Source organism: Erpetoichthys calabaricus, chromosome 11 (assembly GCF_900747795.2).
Source record: "Erpetoichthys calabaricus chromosome 11, fErpCal1.3, whole genome shotgun sequence".
Taxonomy (NCBI): Eukaryota; Metazoa; Chordata; class Cladistia; order Polypteriformes; family Polypteridae; genus Erpetoichthys; species Erpetoichthys calabaricus.
The window spans coordinates 46,528,387-46,554,369 of NC_041404.2; the positions used below are offsets into that span (position 1 = coordinate 46,528,387).

General features: G+C 36.0%; 1 protein-coding gene across 3 annotated transcripts in view; it reads right to left on the minus strand.

Moving 5' to 3' along the window:
- The window catches only part of ndst1b (N-deacetylase/N-sulfotransferase (heparan glucosaminyl) 1b), a 255,734-nt gene that overhangs the window by 203,202 nt on the left and 26,549 nt on the right, over positions 1–25,983 (minus strand). Inside the window, exon 1 of one of the 3 annotated variants that reach the window (XM_051934208.1) lies at positions 19,771–19,821. The exons of the other annotated variants lie outside the window; for them this stretch is intronic. The gene's annotated coding sequence lies outside the window, so the exon portion shown is untranslated. Of the gene's footprint in view, positions 1–19,770; positions 19,822–25,983 lie in introns of those variants that run through there. 3 annotated transcript variants of the gene reach the window in all.

Genomic DNA, 25,983 nt, shown 5'->3' on the forward strand with positions numbered 1-25,983 from the left:
TTTGCTGTACTGTGGGTCTCTTGAAAATTGCACTTAATAGGATCGATGGATGGAAACAATGTGTTTGTGAGAATAAGGAAATTAAAACTGAATAAGGAAATTAGACTAAGACTAATTAGAGTAAACAGACAAAACAATACAACAATGTAGTGATGTATAGGCATTGCACAATCTAACACAAAAAACAGTTAATAGACAAAATGAGAAAAATGACAAAAAGATAAAAACAAAAAATAAATAAATACATTTTTATACATCCATTTACCAACAAATGCAAAAAACTGTAGTAACAATGTTCCCTGTTGTATAGAGCACACACTCACTAGACATGGAGTTCCTAAGTATAGGAAGGCAATGTCTTGTAGACATGCCTGTAAGTTAGGATACTTGTTCTGATTGCTCAGCATTAAAATAGACCTGAAACTGGAAGGATTTCATCCCTTAACTTATAGAGAGACACTTTCCATTGAATAGGTTGTACCAAAAGCTTACTTTTCACTTGGGTTTCAAAACCATTAAGCATCCTTCAAATGTCATATTTCATTTTTAGAAGGAAGGATTCTGAAGGATGCACCCCCTGTTAATGTTTCCACTCTCCCATATTTTACCTTTGGCACCTATTAATACAGCATCACCAATTAATGCTCACTATTTTGTAAGTGCGACCTCCTAATTTTCTACCACTTGTTCTTCAAGGCCACCATTGATCAAAAGATTTTCATATTTAAAAAAAAAAAAGGTATTTTTATTATTATTTCAAAGTTGATATTATCCTAAAGACCCTGTAACAAAAAATACAGATTATACATAGCCATACTGTTACACCCACCCCTAATATGTTGCATAAACTTTAACTAATTAAAGTATGATTAACTTCCAAGCAATGTGAAAATTCACAATCCATTTTTATGCACATGAGGCAATAAACAGGCATGATCAGGAATGTGCATTGCTGGTATACATAATCATGTAAATTTCCTGTTGTCATCAAATGTTCACTCAGTAAGTTTTAATCATGAACTGTCCTGCAACTCTCTCAAAATAACTGTGGCAATTGGTGTTTGTATGAAGGAAATTATAATCAGAGATGGATCACAATTCTGAGGTCTGCCATACCAGCAAGAAAATGAAGAGTCATGCATTCTAAATGGTGTAAATCTGGACAAAATTTGTACTCTGATTTGAGGAGCACTGAATGTCCTGCTTATCCAAATTTCTTAATGCCCCGAGAGTGTAATGTGGCATGGCAGGCTCTCAGGGTTTCGTCAGCTCAGAATGGATGTCTTTGAGGAGTGGTTAGCAGAGCAATGACACAATGGTGCGTTGACCGAACGACAAGCATAGCTGTTCTTGTCTAGACAGACATAAGAAGTATACCTGAGGTTCTGACTCCACCTGTCACTAACATGTAGGCCGACAACTAATGACTCAATGTAGCAACTATTCTATGCTGGCACAGACCAGCTATAACTTAAGCATATGTCACATTAGACGACCTTTTCAATGATTTCCAGTCACTGCCTTGATTTACATAATCTTAGCCAGTCCGAGGTAGTTAGCAGTGCACTCCTGTGAAGTGGACTATCTAATGTGACATACCTAATGACTGAGACCAACTAGTCCAAAACTTTCTATAACAAAATCAAAGAGTTTTGATTTTCTTGTTAATCCGAGGGTTGGGCTGCATATGCCGGAGAGCTGTCAACCAAATGAAACAATGAATGCTCACCCAGAAGTACAATGAATAGAATGAAGAGAAGAGGTAAGGAACACACATTTTGAACCTCATCTATCTGATGTTTCGTATTTTATATGTCGTAACAGAAAAGTTAATTAAAAATGCCAAGATTGCTACTGACCTTACTGCAAACTGTTAAAGCACTGCTCCTTCAGACAACATGCTACTGGCTGTCAGAAAAATGGGCAAGCACTACTGCACTGGAAGATCAGCACCTGATCAGTAAATGTGACACAAACTGTGGCTTTCAGTTGTGTAATCGGACGTTGTGCAGCAATGAGATGAGTATCTCCAATCTTCAAATCTGACATGTTACACAACAATAAGTCACGTAATGGGACATTGACTTTAGTCCTCTAAACTACATGTGACAGCACAGGACTGAACGAATAATTAAGTTGATTTGAAATACATATGGTAGTCTGTTCAAATATTTATTGATCTTAAGAATATTACTCAATATTTTGGTTAACAACTGTGCCTATTTGTACTTTTTAATTAAGTAAACATGCTAGGAAATGGAAGGATGGACTTTTTAGAACATTCCACAACATGGATTGTTCTATTGCACATGAATTGAAGAGCTTCAAGAAATAAATGACAAAAAACACTAAAACAAGACTGTTGCTTAAATAAATAACCTTTTTCAAAATGGAAAACCCTTCCCCCCCTTTTCCAAAAATAAATCTGCTCAATTATGATAAAGGAGCATAAGAAATATTTCACAATTATACGGTCAATGCTGTTATTTAAATATATAGATATATATGTGTGAGGCAAGGCACCTTCATGGAAAATTAATTATTACATAGTAAGCTGTGGGTATTTAGAGGACCATATGTTGACATGAAAAGGAAGTGATTAAAGACCAGAGGAGGATACAGAATCTTTTTTCAAAGTGATGTCCCAAAAGAGTCTGTGCCTGGCTGCTGCTTTTTCCAATTTACTGTCTATAAATGATTTAGGAAAGGATGCAATAATTAAGTTATAGTAGGTTTGCTGAAGACATTGAATTAGAGGAATGACTATTTTCCCTGCATGCAAATAAATCAATAAAGAAACACAGAGGCAGCATTTAAAGTGGTAAACATATTAATGCATGTCAAGAATGGTAGTCTCGTATTCATGGCATCGAACAATAAACAGGGATACACATATAATGATATACATGTTTAAGCATAATGGTCATTGTGGACTAGGGGCTAAGGCACCTAGACTATATAACAAAAGGGCCCCTTTCCCCCACTGAACAAGCCGTTTCAACTGCCACTGCTCCAACTACAGAAATATGGAAATGTACTAATCCCTGAGACTTGAAAGATACTGGGCATTGTCTGTGTGAAGACTGTACATTTTCCCCAAGTCTGTGTTTTTTTATCTCTATATGCTCTGATTTTTACCCACACCTCCAAAGACTTTGAGATTACGTTACCTGGTGATTCTAAACTGGCCCTAGTTTCAGTCAGTATGGGCTTTTGTTTCCCAGCTTGCAATCAGTGTTGCTACTGCCCTAACAAAGTCCGAAATTGGATTTATCATGCTTGAGATTACTCTGCTGTTAAATGAACCAGTATATATCCCAGTTTCCAAACACACTTACGACTCTTCTACTTTAATAATAATAACTAAACATACTACATCAAAATTAAAGCCTTCACTCTATTAATTAAGGTTTCTTTATTAGACTTTGTCTAAAAGCATCTCTTTTGTGTTTAATTTAGGAAATGTCCATTATCAGTATACGATTGGCACTGGTGCCAGCACTCTAACTGTTGGTTAAAAACTGTTTTAAGAAAAAGATCAATGTCATCAATTAGCATTTACAAAGTAATTACATTAAAAGATTATTTATTACAAACATAGACTCTAAGCTAATTGTTCCTAAATGGACCTTTTCACTTTCTTTCAATTTTGAAAAATAAAAACACTAGAGTGCCTCATGTTCAGAATTTGTATTCTGCAAATAAGGAAAGGAGCTAGTAAAAAACTGTTTTTGTCAGTATGCAGCATTTAAAAATTATGGTTTATAAGGGAGTTAAAATTCCATCTTAATTATTTTAACAAGAAAAAAAACAAATTTGAGAATGTATAGTTTGTACATACAGTATTTACAATATGTGACAGTTACAAAATATGATAATGTGGCAATAGAATGGAAAATTGTGCAGATCTGGTTCCTGTTCTGGTGCCCATTTTGGCTGAGACATTTTGACTAACCACCATTTGATATTTTATTTCCTGTCACCCCACCCACAACCAATACTTAGTTGCATGGTGTAATGTAATAATCAGCATTGGACCAAGTATCAGTTTATCATCAGCCAGGAAAACTGCACAGAACCTACAATATGTTCATGCTATCAGTTTAAACGTTTGCTATAAAAGTGCAGAAAGATCATTAAGTTGGAAAAGCGATCTAACAAATGCAATATACACACACAAACACACACACACACACACATACATAATCATGCATATATGTCCTTACTGAGCTAGACAACAGAATACTAATGCGATTTTTACAAAATATACCCAACCAAGCAAGTTATTAAGAACATGTGTATGCACACCTGCTTATCAATGCAATTATCTAATTAGACAATCATGAGCAGCAGTACAATACATAAAATCATGCAGACACAGGTCAGGAGCTTCAGTTAATGTTCAAATCAAACACCAGAATTGACAAAAACTGTGACTGCAGCGATTTTGACGGCAACGGAGTGTTGGTTCCAGATAGGCTGGTTTCTCAAAAGGCTGGTCCCAAGGGATTTTCATGCAAAGCAGGCAGTAAAGTTTACTTAAAATGGTACAAAAAAAAAAAAAAAAAAAAGAAACAAAAACAAAATCAACATCTAGTGAGCAGTAATTCTGTAAACCGAAATGCCTTGTTAATGAGAAAGGTCAAAGAAGAATGGCCAGACTGATTTTAACTGACAAAAAGGATATGATAGCTCAGAACACCACTCTATACAACTGTGATAAGCAGAAAAACATCTCCGATAGAACAACATGTTGAACCTTGAGGCAGACAAGTTACAACAGTCGGGTACCACTTCTGTCCACCAGTTCTGGCCACAGCGGACATCAGTCTGGACCACTTAAGATTGGAAAAACAACTGGTGTGAAGAATCTAGATTTGTGCTGAGGCACACAGATGGTAGGGTCAGAATTTGGTGGTAGTGTAATGGGGTCGGGAATGCTTTCGAAGTTACCTTCCACTAGGTCATTTGTGAATAATCATAATAAAATTATTATTTTATTATTATCATCATATGTATTAAATAAATGCAATGCATAATATAGAATTGCATATACACTAGGAAGAAAAGACATACAAACAGATAGATCAATGACTAGATGGCAATATCAGAAAACATTTCAATAGCAATAGGTAAGAAAGCAGAAAGCACTGAACCAAGGTTTCCAGTCTCCACAAAGGCATGACAATATGTTCAAACATGTCCTTTACAGTTGTATTCCCACACCTAAGTTATTTTAGATAAATGTGTCTGTTAAATAAATAAATCAAGCCCCTTTCATCCTAAACGGATGTTTGAATATGAAAAAGCAATAGATATGATAGTCTGTCCATTGCACTGCGGCTTAGTAAACGGCTGCTGCAGGTTCATATGACGTAAAAAGCGACATCAACAAGCCTTCTGTTTAGCTGGGGCTTGAATGCACTGCATTGTTATCTGTACTTGGATAAATCAGGCATTCTGCCACACTAAAGCATCATCTGTCTTGATTCCCAGTTTAAACAGTAACAAGAAAGTCTGCTGATGGCACTGGCAACAGGCAGTAATGGAATTCTTGGCACTGGCATTAGATCATCAGTGTTATAGAACTGTTTTTATGTATTCAGGAGTGTAGAGCCAGTAGCTGAGGTTAGTAGTAGTAGTGACAGGACATCTAATTTGACTATTACCTACATTTAATATATCCTACTATACAAATATACTCCTTATAAGAAGACACTCTGTACTATCCAAGACAAAAGGACCTACTCTCTGTGATTTGAAAATGATGTTCATTAGAATTACTCTTTCAATCAAAAATGGTTAAAGATTGCCTAAAACAGATTAAACAAAAGCTCGGAAAGGATACTGAGCAAATGTATTATCTCAATGGGAACTGTAGAGGGGGGTGCCTAGAGTCTCCTAATTAGCCACAGAATGCACTCATTTGGCTAAGCAACAAAATGATCACTGATGAATATAAGGGAAAACCAGCAGATACTGAAAGACAGAGGCAGACCAATGTCGGGCTGATTTAAAGGGAAATAATAGCAGCCCTAGAACTGTCTTCATCAGCCTTCTGTGCAGCTTGTCATTTGCAAGTACCAGTTGGTACAGGGTGAATTCCAGGAATGTGCTGTTAAATAAAGGTCCAAAACAAAGTGTGCTTTTATTTGCTGGCATAAGAAAGCTGCAGAGTAAAGAAATAGTCTCTCTACACTCACACAGAGAGAGTATGACTTAATGTTGGCAAGGGGCCTACACAGTGGCAGGTTCCACAAAGTGGGCAGCAGGACTAGCAGTAAACAGGGCAGTCAAGGTTGGCAACAGGCCTAGGTACTAACAGTTCAGCGCACCTCTCTCCTTGAAAGTGAAAAAAATAATAACACAGCAATACAAGTAGTGCTATTCTTCCTGTAATTAAAATATTTGTTTACAAATCATTAAAAGGCTATAGTCTACAAAAAACAATAATTTACTCTCAGCTTTTAAGTTGATTCCCTATAATTGCGTCAAATTTGCTACCGATTCTTTTATTTTTAACATGTTGTAGTGTGCATTTCTCCATAACTGCATTTGGTTTCAAATACCAAAGACACCCCTTCCCTTTCTGCTGAAACATATAAACCCTAAGCCTTTAATTTGGAGAAAGTGTCTGTGCAATATGTATATTTATATCAATGTGAAAAGAAACTGGCTTCAAAAGGATTTTCAAATACTTCACACTGGATGAGAAGGGAAAAAAACAAACAAACATTAGGTCTGCCATCTGGAAATATTTGAAACTGAAAACTCACCCTAAAAACTTAGCTAATCTAAAAGCAACGAGCACCTGCTTTAGCAGTCGTAATCATGTTTGTAAGTATTCATTAAGTATTAAAAAAAATGCATGTGCATTTTATACTGTAAGCTGAAAGAAAGATTAGACAAGGATCAATGTTGTGAAAAAACTAAACACCCACTAGATAGGAAAATTTAAAATAAGCTTAAATAATCCCAAGCAGGTTAAACGGGTTAGGAAAGCGGATGGGTAGAAATATTTACAGTATATGTACTGTATGCAATTGGACATATACAAAGAAAATAATCAGACTAGATAAAAAGAAAATATACTTCTAGATTCTACACTCTACATTACTATTTCCTGAAAAATATCACAATATACAAACTCATCACTCATTTTCAGGATAGAAATTATAGGAAAACCAGCATGACTACACTACTGAAAAGATAATTAAGTACAATAGCCTAAAGGAGGATGAAAATTAAATGAAATAGATAACTAGCCAATGTTTTCAGGCCAAAAAAATTATCTTTACTTTAAAAAGAAAAGAACAATATACTTCAATCAATAATTAAGAATAATAATAACTTTATTTATATAGCATCTTATCATACATTTACATGAACTCAATGTGCTTTCCACAGATTAATCCACAAAAACAAAGAAAAACCATAGATATTTGAATATTATCTTCAATTAATATTACAACAATTTCTAACAGGTGTAAGTGTGCTAAATAGAAAAACAACCTGGGCATTGTTAAATCAAAATTTGAACACTAAAGTGCAAAACAAACTTACTTTTACCAGAGGCATGCTCATATTATTTTCTGATTAAAAGCCTTATACGTAAAGATTGCAAGAGAACAACCAGATCTGATTTATAAGTATATAAAATATATATGCAGTATATATCTGCATTTGACTTGTATATATTTATATTACATATTGTAGAGTGTGTCAATTACAGAATGCAACAAGAAATGCAATTTGAGGCCAACAACAGAAGAACACATAGAAGAATTTCTTATAAGCCAAAATTTAAAGAAATAAACATTAGGAAGAGCCTCAAACATTACAATTAACTAATCACACACATGAGCAAATGGACAACAAGAAGGGCTAAATAGTGATGGACGATTCACAAATGATTCCTTCTTTTTTGAATGACTCTTTTCAGTGAATCATGGGAATCAATTTGCAAGCACAAACTAATCGATTCAGTAGAGCTCGACGGGAGTGCTAGTGTCAGCCTCTTTCGTTAAGATGTTTAAAGCAAATGTTCAAGTATTGCCCACAATTTTTGAAATTGTTTTAAACAAAAATATATTAACCTAATTTGCCTATGTCCCTTTGTACATTCAATAAATTAGTCACACAAAGCTGAAACTTATTAAAAAATATTATTCAAATTTCTAAAAGTTATTTGCTTTCAGCTTTACTTTAGCACAAAATGCACTGAGCATTCATTAATTTTTTCAAGTTTGAGCTGAATGATTATCCGAGAACAGGTCAAACAATTCTCATTCCTTTGATTTGTGAAATGAATCCCTGAATCATCAACTGAGATTGAGTCGCGCAGTTCTTGTTCACTTAACATTCTTGACCTTTGTGCCTTATTTTAATTATTAATTTTCACAATATTGCCATGCTTTCAAAGAGGTTAATATTATAATAGTGTTGGATCAGTATTAAAATTTTGTCTTTATCATCAATGCCATCCTTCAGAACAGACATAGTCATCTCTGCCTGAGGTACAGTAGGTGGAGGGGCTGGTTTGGGTATGAAATTAATGAAATGCTGGTACCATACTGTTTTAAAAATTGAGTGTTTCAGTAGTGGTATACAGCACAAGCTAAATATACAATGTAGATTACAAGCATGTGATTAATTCAAGGGGGGGCATAGAAAAGGGTTTTATTTTATGAATCAAAGGAAGCAAACCGATTCACTTAATCAGGTACAGTGGAACCTCAGTTCACAAATGTCTCGGTACACGTACAAATCGGTTTATGACCAAAAAGTTCGCCGAACTTTTGCATCTGTTCACGACCACACACTCTGTATACGAACAAGCCAGTTTCCCTTTCGGTGTGTACGTGTTCAGTCTCTCCCTGTGCATTTCCTGTGCAGTGAGCAAGAGAGAGAGAGCGAGAGAGTGCCACACACACACACACACAGGCGCGCGCAAGAGAGAGACACACACACACAGGCGCGCGCGAGAGAGAGACACACACACAAACACACAGGCGCGCAAGAGAGAGAGACACACACACAAAGGGGCGCGAGAGAGAGAGAGAGACACACACACACAGAGGGGCGCGAGAGAGAGAGAGACACACACACACACAAAGAGGGGCGCGAGAGAGAGAGAGAGACACACACACACACACACAGGCGCGTGAGAGATAGAGACACACACACAGGCGCGCGAAAGAGAGAGACACACACACACACACAGGCGCGCGAGAGAGACACACACACAGGCGCGCGAGAGAGAGACACACACACACAGGCGCACGAGAGAGAGACACACACACACACACACACACACAGGCGCACGAGAGAGAGACACACACACAGGCGCACGAGAGAGAGACACACACACAGGTGCACGAGAGAGAGACACACACACAGGTGCACGAGAGAGAGACACACACACACACACACACACACACTGGTGCGCGAGAGAGAGACACACACACAGGTGCACAAGAGAGACACACACACACAGGTGCACGAGAGAGACACACACACACAGGTGCACGAGAGAGAGACACACACACACACAGGTGCACGAGAGAGAGACACACACACACACACAGGTGCACGAGAGAGAGACACACACACACACACACACACAGGTGCACGAGAGAGAGACACACACACACACACAGGTGCACGAGAGAGAGACACACACACACAGGTGCACGAGAGAGAGACACACACACACATACAGGCGTGCGAGAGAGAGACACACACACAGGCGCGCGAGAGAGAGGGCTGGACGCATAAGGTAGAATGGCAGTTAAAGAATGAACTGGGCTTGTTATTGTTTTCACTTCTGTTTACAGCGATCGGTTCGTAGCGTGCATTGTTGCAATGTTACATTTCTTGGTGGTTTATTAAATTACAAATTTTTTCAAATGTTCATTTTTTTCCCTGAGCTTAAAACTCATTAAAAACAAAAGTGTTTTTAGCCAGCGGTTGGTAGCACTATAGCGTGAACTATTGCAGTGTTAGTTTTCTCTGTTGTTCAAGGTTTTCTCAGTGTTATTCAATGTTTTTACATTTAGTTTACTATTACACTGTGCATTCTATGGTTTAATTAACTAGATTTGTGCTTGAAAAATTAAAAAAATATATATATTTACATACAGTTCGTATGGTCTGGAACGGATTAATTGTATTTTCATACAATCCTATGGGGGAAATTGCTTCGGATCACAACCAAATCGGGTTACGACCAGAGTTTTGGAACGAATTATGGTCATGAACCGAGGTTCCACTGTAGTTCAAAAGAATCAAATCAGTCAAGTGAATCAAAATGCCAGCCACTAGGGTTAAAGAGCATAATGAAGTCAGCATTAGTTCAGCAGGTAAAGAGGTGTCTGTTGATCTGAATACGAACACTGAAGGATCTTTGTGTAGCCTCATGGAAACTAGGAGACACAAAGCCAAAAGAGCGTTCACAGAGAATAGCTTAGCAAGACTTTAATGTTGAGAAGGCTGGGGTCAAAAGACTTTGGGTGTCTGGCACACTGATTAAGGGAGGGAGAGAGACAGAGAGAGCAGCCCAGCTAATTACTGGTAATGAAGTTAGAAAAAACACCATTCAAAAAAATGAAAGAATCATTCCTGGAAGGCTTTAAAATTTGAGTTGACTAAATCAATTACATACATACTATTAAGATACTCAGAAAATGTATTTTCTATTGTGGTCACAACACGATGCTTTTAATTTAACTTAATACAGGTACAATTTGCAAGTCTACAGATTACTATTTTAGCTAGAGTTTTGTTGTTATTTAAAATCAATTTGTAGGTATTCTGCTTGGACTGTACCTACCTTTAGCAATTTAGAGTTTTTACTCTGCCCATGCTTTATTGTGCCCTTGTCAGTGCTTTGTCTGTCTGCCAAATTGGTGAATAAACCAGTTTTGTTTTATTACCATGGTTTCCACTTTTGCTGCTGCCCACACCATCACAGCTGGATTAACATTTTATGTACTGTACTGTTGGCAGAGATTTTCAGAAGGAAAAAGGCTGAGGTGCAAGAGATTCAGCCATAGCCTTACGAGGAAATTGTAAGAATGTTATGGCATTCTGACAGATGCTTGCACTGCGTCAACATGCACATCATTCTCAGATATAATGCCTGTTAGATAATTAAAAGAGGTGGCAAAATAAAGAGTGCTTTGCTACAGGCAGCAACTTCAATTCCTGACAGATACAGAGAGACTCTCATTCATCGGCTGGGAGCCCGTTTGTCTGGGGTTCACAGTGGAATCCTGCTACACTGACTGCTCTTAAAATTATTACAGTTCTCCCGATCTTTTCTTCAAAAACGTCCTTGGAGATAACTTCCAGATTCAAAATGCTTCACTAACATCCACTAAGGTTACCCCAGTGTCATTAGCCTTGTGCCTCAAACATTTCAATAGTGGTTTGCTGTCTTTTTAGAACAACTAAATAAACTAATGAACAATTAGGTGGCTGCAAGCAGCCTATTCATTTTGTATTTTTTACAAGACCAAATATAATTAAGTCCTTACATTGTGTTGCAATCAATTATTAATATTTTCGGCCTTAACTTCGGCTCACAGATATTTCCAACGATATAGTCCGCTCAATTTATGTTGACGGACTATCCGGATTTGCTTACTGTTTTTTCTGTAAATCATTCTAAACTAGTTCTGTGTGAAGAGACATGGAGAAATAACCTCTTTTTACTGATTTTTTTTAAAGTGTACCCGTTTTAAATTAGTTTATGCAGTCGGTGTACTCATGACTCCTAGCCATGTCATACATGAAAATGCTTAAAGTAAAAAATTGTATTACATGGATAGATAAGCTAGTAATGATCAGCTTTACTGACAGATTAATGGAAAAAAAAATTAAAGAACACTTGAACCCATGTATCTTACAGTCTCCAGGACCTACTTATTATATAAGGTGGCAAGAAATAAAATGTTTATACACTCTTCAATTACTTCCTAGCAAACACCACATCGAAGGTGGAGCCAAACATAGCAGAACTAAACCGACAGTAGAGGTGACAGTATTTATTTGAACAGATTGGCTTAATTCCATTTTAAATGTACCACATCGAATCACATTAACCACATTGAAGGGAATTTAAATATCATAGTTAAATGAAAAAAATATTTTTAAACTGCTTTCAACATTATCACAAAAAACAGATGGGTCCAGCACATGACCTAAAGTTGTACAATAGACAATACTGCATTAAGTGTAATGAAATGCCAGCCTCCATTGCAATGCTTTTCTCTCTCTCTCTCTCTCTGGTTTGGGCATGTGAAACAAAAGACAGAGGATGATTAGGTAAAGATGTGCAAGAAGTTGGAGGTAGATGGGCTAAGGCCAAAAGTGAGACCAAAGACAACATGCTTAAAGGTGGCATCACATGATTTAAAAAAAAAGAACCGGTCTTACCTCAAAGAATGCCCACATCTATGAAGAGTCGAAGAAAAGTTATAGGGGCACCAGCTAACCAGGAAGATGGTCATTAAACCAATGATGATAAATATGACCCAATTTGCTAGCTGACACACAAACATACAGTAAGTAATGAATTTAAAGGAGCACTCCGTCCAAAAATGACATTCCTTTGTATGCTACTTATCCAATGTAGTTTGTAGTCATGGCCAAGAAAAGGTTTTAATCTCATGTTTTTGCTTTTCCAACTTAATGATCTTTCTGCACTTTCATAGCAAAAGTTTAAACTGATAGCATGAACATATTGTAGGTTCTGTGCAGTTTTCCTGGCTGATGATAAACTGATATTTGGTCCAAGGCTGATTATTACATTACACCATGCAACTAAGTATTGGTTGTGGGTAGGGAGACAGGAAATAAAATGAAAAAAATCTCACATTCTTGTGTTGCACAATCCACACATCAAGTCACTCAGTCATATGCTCAGAATGTGTAAAATGCATTTTTTGTTAAAATGTTATTAAATACAGAACTCTGGAAAATGAGAAAAGTCCACCAAAAGCAAGCACCCCTTCACATGGGGTTGTGCCTTTGAACTGAAAACAGGGCTCTTGACCAGTGAATGAGGGTGTTCAATTCAAAATCATTACACTGTATGAAAACGCTTCCTGTTTGTGGACTACTTTCATTTTCAGGGGCTATGTACTTAACAATATTTTAGCAAACCTTAACATATTTAGCACATTCTGATCATACTACTGGGTGACCCGACATGTGGATGACACAAGTGAGATTTTTTTCTTGGACGGTTTATATTGTTTGACTTGACATGTGGATGCGACATAAGTAACATGAGATTTTTTTATGGGCATTTTATATTGTTTACCATTGTCCAGCACTGGTTGGCTTTTGTTTCTATTAGACACTTTGTTATGCCCTTTCTCCACGGAAACATGAGATTACAAAGATTTCTGAGCCACAACTACAAACTACATGAAGTAAGAAACATATTAAAAAAATTGCATGGAGTATTCATTACGCAGGTAATGAGTTATCCACTGTAACGGATATAGCATTTACTTTAAATACATCCAACAGTATAATGTGATGGATGGCTATAATACATGCTTCCCAGTCAATTTAATTTACTTAAATTAATTAGTCCAGTGGCAATCAGGTCACTAGAAGAAATACTGAAAATCAATGAGGTCCTGGAATAAAAATGCCTGTAAGTTGCCATTAGAAACATATCCACATTCAATTAATATATTTTTAAAGCACCTATGGAGTACTATCTCCAATGCCCACAATGAAACAAAAATCCTCAAAATGATAAATGGAAAATCTTGATTTGAAACACCTACAACTAGCATTACACTCTGCAAGACTTAATGAAGTGCCCATGATGGCCAAGTGGGATCTGCTATCTCTTTGATGTGAATATGGAACAGATGGAACAGTCTAACTGCTAGATAAATGAAAAACAAGAAAGCTTAACATGTTGATTTAACATTCAGAAAAAAAACAAAAGAAAAAATGAGAAAAACAAACATAATGGTGCAATCTGATAAATAAGAGTATATATTAGTCCCAAGGTAACCACAAGAATGCATCAACTGTGAAAACACATAACACTGTTCAACAATCACAACACTAACATTACATGAGGGAGTCGAGAGTAAAAACTGAGAAATTGTAATTATTCTTACAAATACAGTGTTACAAATGACAAATTTAAAAAAAACATTAAGTATTAAAATGATGACTTTTTCAATAATCCAATATTGCCTATTGGCCAGAGAAGCTCATGTGTTAAAACTTGTCAACATCTGTAAGTTTATGGCACAGTGGAGCTTGAATTGTGTATGAAAAGTAACAACATTCATTTCTTGTTGTATTAGATTGGCCACTTTGCCTTTCCCAACAGAATACTGAGAAATGCTAAAAAAACAGGCAAGGATGTGTAACACAGGCACAGCACTTTGATGCAGATGCTGAAATCAAGAGTTGTAGCAACCCTATCCTCACGTTTTCTCTGCCTATGAATTATTTACAGGCTAATTCAAAAGCATGAGAATAGACTGGTTTCTCCATATGTGGGTGGCTTCTTTCTTGCACCCATCATCTTCCTGGAACCCTGTACTGAAATACATGAGTTCATAAAAGAGCTGCAGAAAATATTTTATCCAAGAAAACAAAACCAATCACAAGCATTCGATGTCCAAAACTAAGTAACGATGTCTGATGAAATTGAGGAAAACATGCTTTTTCCACTTTAATCACTTTCATTTATTTATTTTGCATTTATTGTTTATTTTACCTTTATCCAAAGTGGCCTGTAAATCACAAGAGCATTGTGTTGAACAAACAGGCAACCATGCAGTACAAATGCTAATTAAGATCTAAATAAAACTACAGCGTGTTGTTTATCCACTTATTCCACATAGTCTGCTACTCTGTAAAAGCAAAACTCTGACTTTTATCAAGTGTTTTCAAGCCTTTGATTATACCAGTGCCTTATCTCCTGCATGGTCAGAATACCACTAATTCAAAAGGGAAAGAAAAACAAATTTACTCAGAAATGTTTTGTCCCCAAAGGACATTCATCTGCTCTGGAATTCCAATTCTGCCAGGCCAGTTAGGTTTTCAACCCAAGCCAGTGAAGCAGCAAATTTCCAGATCTTGTTCACACATGGCATGAGGCTAATGTAGCTTTGTTATGCTTCTGCATACTGGTGGGGGTTGGGGGCTGGAAGTACCTAGGCATTATCTATCGCCCTGCTGCCAGTGTATCAATGGGCAAGAGAATTTCCCTTTAGAAAATGAATGATAGAGAGTACAATCCTATAGGCCTACTTTCATTCACATACATTACATGTAGTGTAATATGAGGTAAACTGTTTAAAATACTGAAAAATATTTTGACACCCACATTTGTAAATCAGTCATGAGAAAATTATTAGTGGACTAAACATGAGTCATCTGACTTATTTTTAAAATGACTCCTCCATCTGGTTATACACTTAGTGCGTATTGGTACTCAATTTTTCATAAAATCGATTCTTTCTATTTTACACTAGCTGTGCTTACCATCTAAAAAGGTTTGAAATCTAAGTAACATAGTCCTCAGTATTAACTTTGTTGTGCACCATCTATTGGAAAGCATTTTGCAATGCATGTCATAATAAAATGCAATTCATTTTTCATTGTAATAAATAACACATCACAAACATTTGTAGTAATAAAATGTATTATTGCAAATGTTTGTGAATCACCATCTTCTGGAATGACAACAGACAAGGCAACTGGACAGAGACACAGATACAAACACACTTTTTTTTTTTTATTTTAAAGACAGATGAGCCAATTTCTGTCCGTCCGACAGCTGTATTCAGCATTAACATCTGAAGTGCAATGTGTTAGATTGCTAGGACTCTGTTATATGTCATTTGGTACAGGTTTCATAAAAGCAGTGCTAATGCTTATGATATGCCATCTGTTGGATAACAGAGCCATAGCAACTGGGCAGACAAACAGACAGACACTTGTGCTTTTATTATTTTACTAGCTGTGCTACCCACCTAAGATGGCTTGAAATCTGCGTAATCAAAGTTGACCTCAACGTTAACATTTGCAGCGCATCATGCCATGCTTTATTTCTCAGTAATATGCCATTTAGTATGAGATTTGTAGAAGCAGTGTTAATATTGGTGATGCAGCATCTGTTGGAATGACAAATGCAACATATTACTAAAACCATTTGTGATGTGCTAAAGAATAAGTTAGAAACAGCAAGCAGCAGAACCACAAACCTCTACAGAGAGTGGTGTGGTCAGCTGAACACATCACTAGATTTGCACTCTAACTTCCAGGACATTTATACTAAGCAATGTCAGTTCAGGGCAAAGAAAATTAGAGATGCTAGCCATCCCAACAATGGACTTTTTTCTGTGCTGGGTTTAGGAAAACACGACAGCTGCCTGAACACAAGCTGAGAGACTAATGAGGAAGAGCTTCTTTCCACAGTCCATCCACATCCTACAGTACATGAGGACGGTGCCTGGGTCTACATGATGCCCTTATAAACTGTATGCAGTGTGTATGTATGTATGTATTATAATATATATATATATATATATATATATATATATGCACACACACACACATTTGTGTTTTTTTAATACAATGCACACTATGGCTGTTATTGGACATATTGTTTTTATACAGATATTAGTCTTATCTAATGTCATTTATCTTTCTAATGTGCAGTATTAGGATTTAGCAACAAAGCATTTCACTACATAGTGTATTGTGAGTATAATTGTAGGTGGGGAAATAAAATTTGATTTGAGTGACAGTGTGTGAGAGAGGTTAAGTGAGTTTTTACTAATGGTGTAGCACCATCTTTAGGGTTGTTTCCTGCCTTGCTCCGTGTCTTGCTTGTGCAGGCTTGGGCTCTTCATGAAATACACGTACAGCACATTGATTTGTGCAAAAATCTATAATAATTGGAAATTTTTCAAATTATCTTAACCTTATAAGTCATAGCAGTCAGTAGATGCTCCTGGAAAATTAAATAGTGCAAGTGCTACGACAGTACACAGGCCTTTAAAATTATGCTGGTTGGGGTTTCTGGTTACATGTTATTGTGGGCCTTTACAAGAACTATGAAAAGAATTTCTCTTCCTCCCCATTGACTTTTCATATTATTTTAAGCCCAGTTAGTTAACTGGGATTTTTAGAATTGATCAAAAAACAAACACACCACAAGCAGAAAAGTGAAAATGAAAACAAAATGCTAGAGTTACTTATTTTTATTTCTCAGATTGTTTATAGATTTTAGATGCATTTTGAAAGACTACACAATGCTCTGTAAAAATATCATACTCAGTCAAGACATTCTTACAAACAATATGAATATGATATTAGACCTCATACAGCACACATCAAATGCAGACAGACAGTTAAAATACTATTTGTAACAACTATATAAAACTGTTACAAGTCATACTTGCTAACAACCTGCAGCTCAATATATTAATCAGTGATGCATTATTAAAATGAATGCAGAACACTCCTGTTAATAAGCCATTTCTTAATTCGGGATGTAAATGCAAACAGTATTCAAGTACTTCATCATACTGACAACAGAGTCAACACAGCTTTTTTGTGACCACAGCACAACAGAAATAGCTTAATTTCACACAACTCAGAATTTAACTGTTTGTGAGAATTTAATATTTAGTATTGTTTTTTATAGCAGATCTGCCTAAATGCAGAGACAGTAATTTATAATAGATAATAATTCAACAGTGACAAATGCCATAGTCAAAACCTCATGTACCTCATGTCATATAGCAGCCTGCCAGTCCATGTAAATAATGAAATCATTTTGCTCACAAGACACAGCGCATCTCATTTCCAATCAAAATTCCACAATGACTGATGAAGAGAGATGGGATGAACTGCCAGCTGAACATAAAGATACAGAAAGCAAGATATACAACACAATGTCTGCTTTATGCGTTTTAGAGACAAACAAATAAAACAAAGTCAAGTCAAAGAAAAAGCAACCGTTGTGTCTGGAATTATCGATCAATGCACAAAATTATTCTAAGAATTAACTAAAGAGTGCCTAAAATGGCCTTCAGCTACACAAGTGAATATCTGTCACTCAACTTAATTAGCACCTTACATTTCCAGATGCAAAGCAAAAAAAAAAAAAAAATGAACAGTCTGACAAACAGCAAATGTACTGTACAAGATAGTTACTAGGGCAAAGTAGGACAAGACTTGGCAGACTGTAAAATTCAACTCCCACTATAGCAGGAAGGTTGCACCTATAATGCCATGCTCAAGATAATTAATCACATAAAAACACAACAACAAGGAAACTTAAACAGCTAATTTTCAAGTTTCTAAGTTTCATTTTCCATTTATAACAAAATGCTGTGGGTTTTTTTTTTTTTTTTTTTTTAAATTGTTCTCTCAGGTGCAGCTGTCTATACCACGAAAAATGGCTGATTTGGAAAATGGAACTTGATAAAAAATGAGGTGTACAACAAGGCTTTTTTCTTTCGCCAGGTATTTTCTTGTTGTACAGCAAAATGATTCAAAGTGGAATTGAAGAAATGAAAGAAATAAGGATAAGAGATGTCAATATTACCAATGTATGTGTAATTTACAGAGGATACCGATTATTGGTGAACCACAGAAAATGTTAAATGTGGGAGTAGAAGACAGGAAAGAGAAGAGGCTACCATATTAAATTGCAATCAAATCAGGTAAGCATTTAAACAGTTTTTGTTCACATCCCTAATACAGTGTCTTTTAGGCAGCAAACAGGTATGGTGATTAAATAAAGTAATAAAGTTTTTTAAAGTAATAAAAACTGCTTGGGTGTAGTAGTGCAAAGAGACAACGGATAAAAAAAATATACAGTAAGCATAATAAATGAATGAAGAACTCATTAGTCCTGATGAAAGTGCGAGCGAGGTTTACTAGACAAAGAAATCCAATTAAAAGTAAAAACTGAAAATGTCAATCAAGTGGACTACTTTTGTTACCTAGGTGGCATGTTATCATAAGATGGAAGAAGCAATCAGTAAATCAAGAGAAGGATTGCTATTGCAGAAATGGCTTTTATGCAGTTAAAACACATACTTCTAAGTCGAGCCAACAAGTAATAAAACAAAGGTGAATGTTCTAAGGTGTTATATTTGATCTATTTTAATGTGCAGTTGTGAAATATGGACTGTGAGCAAAACAATGGAAGTTAGACCAAAGAACTGCGAGATGCTTTTTTTCTAAAAATTCTAAAAAAAATTTCTAAAAATTTTGTGGACAGATAAAAAACAAACGAAGGCATATTAAGGAGCACACAAGTGAAAAGACATCTACTAAGAGAGATAAAGAACAGACAACTCAGGACACATCAACAGAGCTGAACGTGTTGCATTGGTGGGTAAAATCAATGAGAAAAGAGCAAGAGGAAGGCAGGGAAATGCCATAAGTAAAAATGCTGTGAGATGGTTCACGAACAACATGACTTGCAATGAGATTTTTAGTATGGTAAAGGAAAGAGACAGGTGGATGTCCATGCCCACCAAATCAGCATCCGCCATGGCACTTAGAGAGAGAGAAATAAAACATTTTGGATTTTTTTTAAATTGCTCTGTCAGATGTCATTTTGTTATTTACAATACTTGATTCAGTAATCAGTTGTGTAATTTTAAATTATTACATTAATATGCATTTTGACAAGGAAGCTATATTAAAATCTTGCTTGCAAAGCACATTGTTTCTAGGGGAAGGAGATTAAGTACTAACTTTTTATATTTTCTTTTTCAAATCAGCTTCAGATTCCTCTCTTTCATCTTCAAACCATCTAAGCAGTTCAGAAGAATTCATTCATTCAGTGCATAGTAGTAGGACACTGTGTTTTAAGTCATTCATAACTACATATGAACATTTTACTTACTCTGTATGCTGCTATAACTATTAAGGCTAAAATAACATTCAAATCTCCATCTTCTGAACACACTTATTGCACTTGTTCAAGGCCTTGGAAAAATCACATTTAATTCCAATAAAATCAGGCATAATAGAAGGAAAAAAAAAAAAAAGATTAATTGTCCGGGTATATTCAAGCACAATGGGCCCTATTACTTACAGCTCATCTTTGTGAGGTAAATGTAAAACTAGACCACTTGGAGGAAATTCATACATAGAGAAAACATGCAAACTTCATAAAATAACCATACCAAAATTTTAATCGAATCACCTAGAGCTGTGAGTGGGGAAACAATAAACATGAACCATTGTGCCATTCAAATAATTACATGATGCACAAAATCTTAACACATGCAAACAATTTATTTTATAAATACAAATTTTGCTACCAAGAACTATACTTAATACTATGTACAGTGTTGGCATATGGTGGGGTTTCTTAAACATCAATAAGCATGTTGCAAAAATTAAATACACTTAAGGTCCGAATAACTACATTCGTCTTTTAAAGCAAAAACTTAAACTATTCATATTATACCAATCTTAGTTGTTGGGTATGTCAGCACTTACTGACTGTGGGAGCCAGAACATGAGTCAATAAATATGATGGAAAATTGCTGGGCATGTCACATTTAGCGACTGCCTACTAACCTTCTAGCACATTGTTCCATTCACCTCTTATTGTGACAACTAATAGTTTAGATTATACTTTTTGTCCCCAAGAGAAAATTAAAATATTACATAAGCTCCAAAAATAAATAAATATATAAATACAAACAAACAAACTACCCCCAAAACACATATATAAAACTTGCGGCTTGGATAACAGAGATCTGCTGCTGACAACAACAGGCTTATAGATGGCAGTAACATGAGGTCAGACCTGCAAAGATTGTGCCACTGGTTTAATAACATACTTTATGACGTAGACAGTGCTGTACGAAGGGTTAATATGTATGGAGAGACTTCAGCTGCAATTTCCGCACTTTTTTTTGTTTTTTTCCCATTCTGCTGTGGAAGGTAAAACACAAGACATCAAACAGTAGAGCTTCTCTTCGAGTGTGAGGTCCACAACACCTGTGTTTCTTACTCCTGTTCAGTGCTTTATCTGTACTATACTTTCTGATGAGTATTTATTGGTTGTCAGCACTGCTGCACACAGTGCTCATCTCTGCGACTAAAGACTAAACCTACCCTGCTTGATTTTGTCAAGGCGATTCGCGGACAAGTTGGATTGAGTCGTTAGTTATGTCAGACTATGTGACAGGAGCATACCACCAAGTGCCTTCAACTCACTAAGATTATGGAAATCCTTCTAATATGACATGGGCTTTAGTCTTTAATTGGAAGATTTCAAACAATGAATGCAATCCAGACAAAGACAAGATCACAATTATGTGACAACGTTCCTCTGCGAGGAACTCAATAGAAGAAAAAAAAATTAAAAAGCCTGAAAAAAAAAATGGAGTAATAGAATCTCTACAATTAAACCACAAGTCCTATGTGGCCTGGCAAGCTCCTGCTTAACTAACTAGCTCATTCTGAGCCCTACATATATCACACTGCTACAACCGATGATAAAACCGATGACATCACAGAAGTGTATGAATCAAGAAAATAGAAAAGATAGCAGGAGTGTACTAGTTACAGAAAATGAGTAGTAAACACAAAGACAAGGAAAGACAATATGAACAGCAGATTTGGGCGAGCGTAGTATCTCACAGCAATTGAATAGTTCCTCTAAAGTAGACTTTATTTCAAAAACACCCATATTACAATGTATTGAAACCACTATACATATAATAGTATATAGTCATGGAAAAGAAGGAAATAGCAATCCTCCAGCTATTGGGGTGGAGACAAACTCAACAAAGGTGAAACAGCAACACTGTACTGAAATAGTGCTGGTTCATAAAACAAATGAGTTAGTTAATTTACATCAATATAAAGAATAAATGAACCTGTGTTTCAAAATGAACAAACCAGCCTTATGTACTTGATGGTTAAAATGTTGAAATTTTACCTTCATATTTAATATCTGCCAATAGAATAGTACCCTGAAACTAATAAACTGATTTGAAACCAGTTTCAGTAACAGACATCAATATTAAAAGTCTCAGTTAATGCACTTGTCTTGTAGGCTAGTATATACAGTAGACAGAAAAAGGTGGTGGCATCAATTGATATATCCATTTTAATTTTGTTAACTGGCAAAATCTAGGAGACACTGAAGCACTATCAGCCTGTCCAATCATCTTAAAACTACTGTACATAAGCCAATAACACAGGGTCCAACAGTCATTCAAGCATGTTCAGACAAACACCACCCCCTGTTCCCCCCCAACTGACAAAGAGACTAGGACTGTGGTTTCTAAATGTACTTAAACTGATGTCAGCAAGTAGAAAAAAATCTTGTAAATAAGCATAACCCTCAAAAGTTCCTGAATTCAGCTCAGTGAATTGTATTCAAAAAAGGATAAATGCTTATATGATTGCATGCTATGCACCATTATGGGGGGCGTTGTGGGAAATCAGCTTTTAATACTACTTCACAACACACCATAAACGCACTCTACCATAACAACAAAATAGCCAGCCACATATTTCCTACAGCCATTCACAAAATGCTCTCAATTTAAATAGCATTACAGCACTACTTGTATAAAGATATCTGTCAATTTATTAACTTTAGCAAATACTGCCTGGCTCAAGTGTAGTCACAGCTATCAAATGCATCAACAAATGCACAAGTTACAAGTAATTTCTTTTCATTTTAGACATACTTCATCGTTCTTGTTTTTTTTCAGGCCATCTCTCTCACAAAACAAGTGTTTTGCTACTTCACACTAGAAACATTTAAACAAAAAAAAAATCTCATTAACACCTAGCACCACAGAGAAAGTAATTAGAAGCCCATTATATATTCAAAGTTAATCAAAAATACAAGAACATTACACACTTCCCTAAATTGGAAGCCTCAAGTACAAACCACATTCACTTAAAATGGTCTCCTAAGAAAACAATAAATCAATTTTTAAAAAAACTAGGGGGCTTTGTCCCCTGCTTGCTTCGCTCGTCTCCTTCCAAGGTTTTTTTTTTTTTTTTTTTTTTTTATATATAATAGGGAGAAATGAAAATTGTATTCTTTTTCTGACCAAAACATCAGATTTTTTATCATTCAAACCCAGGTTCTGAATTGCTATCCATTAAGCAAAAAGGGTTGGGGCCAACTTTACACCAGACACAAGCAAAAATCTTTAAAATACTATACATAAATAATGCTAGAAACCTTTACATTGCTCATTGATTTACTGTCACCAGATTTGTAAAAATAAAAGCTACAAGATGTTGAGGCAAAAGTCACATAAGTTAAGATTTATTTAATGAGGCACAAACCAAACTTTCTTAAAACTTTGAATCAGAAATCCAATGGAAAGTTTGTCAGATAAAGTTTCTACCTGTCTGGTGCCATCACTAATCAATTCTAAAACGGCTGCTATACACGTTCACATCAACATAATGGTTGATTTCCTTTTTTGGCCATAAAGATTTGCAGCTCACATGAGTTTTTATATTTATATTATATATTTATATTTATATTATATATATATATATATATATATATATATATATATATATATATATATATATATATATATATATAAACACTAGTTTAAAAAAATATACAATTTTAATTATTCTAATGTTCAACTATTCTCGTGTTCTTATGTTTATTTGCTTACATCAGATGTTTTAGCAATCAAAATTCTATTAGATTTTTTATTTCCTGTTAGCCAAAACATATTATTTCAATTTAATAATGCCGCAATAGGTCTAATTTCTGAAACTATTCTAAACCCAGCAACTGCTTCAATTTTGTCTTGAAGTTATTGTACATCAAATCCTATCACATGCAACATAGGCATACTTATTCTTTTACAGACACTTATTCTTTTACTAAGGTGGATAGATACTATCTACAATTTATACAGGGTCACACGCATGCATATCAGGAGCATCCAAACGGCTCTTACATGGTAAGCCCACTGAAACCAGTGCCAGGCTGAGGAAGCGTGGCTGCTAACATTCTATTTTCTTTCTCAACACGGCAATGTTTTTCAGACATATGCATTTACAATTTTCAGTTTTTTATTAAACTGGGCACCTGGATAAACCTGAACACTACACCTTCACTATCTTATTACTTCTTACAATTGATACAAATTATTTTTAAATGTATCTTTTTATATTGTGTGGATTTTGTATTATTTTCATTTGTTTGCTTTGTAGAGTGCTGTTCAAATTATGTGTAGAGAAGAAACAAAAAATACTAAATGGTTGAATACAGTCATATTAAAAAGTTTGGGAACCCCTCTTAATTCTTTGGATTTTTGTTTATCATTGGCTGAGCTTTCAAAGTAGCAACTTCCTTTTAATATATGACATGCCTTATGGAAACAGTAGTATTTCAGCAGTGACATGAAGTTTATTGGATTAACAGAAAATATGCAATATGCATCATAACAAAATTAGACAGGTGCATAAATTTGGGCACCCCAATAGAGATGTTACATCAATACTTAGTTGAGCCCCTTTTGCAAATATAACAGCCTCTAGACGCCTCCAATAGCCTTTGATGAGTGTCTGGATTCTGGATGGAGGTATTTCTGACCATTCTTCCATACAAAATCTCTCCAGTTCAGTTCAATTTGATGGCTGCTGAACATGGACAGCCTGCTTCAAATCATCCCATAGATTTTCGATGATATTCAAGTCGGGGGACTGTGACGGCCATTCCAGAACATTGTACTTCTCCCTCTGCATGAATGCCTTTGTAGATTTCCAACTGTGTTTTGGGTCATTGTCTTGTTGGAATATCCAACCCCTGCGTAACTTCAACTTTGTGGCTGATGCTTGAACATTATCCTGAAGAATTTGTTGATATTGGGTTGAATTCATCCGACCCTCAACTTTAACAAGGGCCCCAGTCCCTGAACTAGACACACAGCCCCACAGCATGATGGAACCTCCACCAAATTTGACAGTAGGTAGCAGGTGTATTTCTTGGAATGCGGTGTTCTTCTTCCACCATGCAAAGCACTTTTTGTTATGACCAAATAACTCAACTTTTGTCTCATCAGTCCAAAGCACTTTGTTCCAAAATGAATCTGGCTTGTCTAAATGAGCATTTGCATACAACAAGGTGTATGGTTGATGGGAATAGCACAAAAGTACAAGATATGTGAAAATGTGCAATATAAAGCCAAGATTAAATAATTCAAACACACACACAACCCTATAGGTATTAACCCATTCTTAGCATTTTCCATCCATCCATTTTCCAACCCGCTGAATCCAAACACAGGGTCACGGGGGTCTGCTGGAGCCAATCCCAGCCAACACAGGGCACAAGGAGGGAACCAATCCCGGGCAGGATGCCAACCCACCACAGGACACACACAAACACACCCACACACACACCAAGCATACACTAGGGCCAATTTAGAATCGCCAATCCACCTAACCAGCATGTCTTTGGACTGTGGGAGGAAACCCACGCAGACACGGGGAGAACATGTAAACTCCACACAGGGAGGACCCAGGAAGCGAACCCAGGTCTCCCAACTGCAAGGCAGCAGCGCTACCCACTGTGCCACAGTGCCGCCCTCTTAGCATTTTCTTCAGATAAAAATATTTAGACATTTAAAGCCATTCCGCATGTTCAGTAACACTTTTCCGACGTTTACATTCCACAATGCTCCATCCATAGAAGCATTAATAGTTGTCTAATAAATCTAAGACAGTGGTTTGGTCAATCTAATTTAGTTTTGGTTAAGTCAAAAATTTCTCTAGTGAAGTTGTTCAGTAAAAAAAAGGCACTTTCAAACATGCTGCCGCCCACTCAGCCGTATACTCCCAGTGGAATGTTACCAGCTGGCCTCTCCATACTCTTAACAAAAAGACTCCTTAGTCCTCCCACAGGTAATTGCATTTGAGCTGATGTCTGCCTCTTACCTTCAAGTAATCTTG